The sequence below is a fragment of the Aureococcus anophagefferens genome (genome assembly GCF_000186865.1).
Source record: "Aureococcus anophagefferens unplaced genomic scaffold AURANscaffold_263, whole genome shotgun sequence".
Classification (NCBI taxonomy): Eukaryota; class Pelagophyceae; order Pelagomonadales; family Pelagomonadaceae; genus Aureococcus; species Aureococcus anophagefferens.
Window position 1 is genome coordinate 2,424 of NW_008705798.1, and position 1,225 is coordinate 3,648.

A 1,225-nucleotide genomic window follows, 5' to 3' on the forward strand; every position below is an offset into this window, starting at 1 on the left:
GCGTCGACGCGGCGCTGCTCCTCACGAAGGCGAGCAAGACCGCCGGCCGCCTCCGCCGCGTCGCGGCCCGCGCGCCCGCGCCCGACGACGACTGGGCCGCGCGCGAGCGGCGCCGCGCGGTCGACGTCGAGCGGCGCCTGCTGTGCCGCGAGCTCCACGAGGTCGCGACCTACGACAAGTACTTCCCCCGCGCGCGGGCCTTCGTCGCCGTCACGATCTTCCTGAACCACGACGGCGAAGGCGTCGCCGCCGCGAGCCGCGGCGCGGCGCCCATCGCCTTCCGCGCCGCGGACCTGCCGGGCGCGCGGCCCCGGCGGGAGCTCCCGGACGACCTGCACGCGCCGCCGGACGCCGCGGCCGTCGCGCCGCTGCTGCAGTCGGGCAGCGTTCTGACGATCGCGTCGGAAAACGACGCGCTCGCGCTCGCGCTCGTCGACGCCCCCTACGAGCCCGCCTACCTGCGCTTCGCGCCCCGCGTGCTCCGCGACGTCGAGCGGCGCACGCGCGGCGCGCCGCCGCCGCCGCCGCTCGCGGCGGATCGCGACCGCTTCGACGCCGTCGCGGACGACCTCGCGGACGACCTCGCGGAGACGGACGCGGAGCTCCGGGCCATGGAGGCGTCCTACTTCGCCGGCGAGACCGACGAGGGCCTCCTCCACCGGCTCCAGGACGCGCCGCCGCCGTCGCCGACGAAGCGGCGCCTGCGGGGCCGCGCGGACCCCGGGCCGAACTCGAAGCGGAACCGCGTCCGCGTGCCCGCGCGCTGGCAGCGCCACGCCGTCCGCCTCGCCTACCACTGAGTACAACCCTGTCTTGTGCTTGTACGGCACTGGGCTCGTGTTTTTTGGACCTCTGCGCCGATGCGCGCGAACGTTGCACTTGGTCGAGCACTGCAAGAACCCGGAGGGCCGCGGATGATGATCATGAGACCTTCCGTCGCAGCGCTGTCGCGACCAGTGTCGCGACTCGCCGCAGCGGTGCCGCGCCGCGCGTACCAGACGCGCAAGGAGCACATCCGCTTCTACGACCAGGAGCTGCGCATCGGCGGCAGCGACCGCATCGACGCGAGCGTCGCTCGGCCGGCGTCGGCGTCGCGCGTGCGCGCGACGCTGCCGCTGTCGACGGACGCGCCGCTGGCGCGCGAGTACGAGCGCCAGGGCGGCGGCATGCGCCTCGGTAGAGTGCTCGAGGATTTGGACGCGCTGGCCGGCGAGGTCGCGTACCG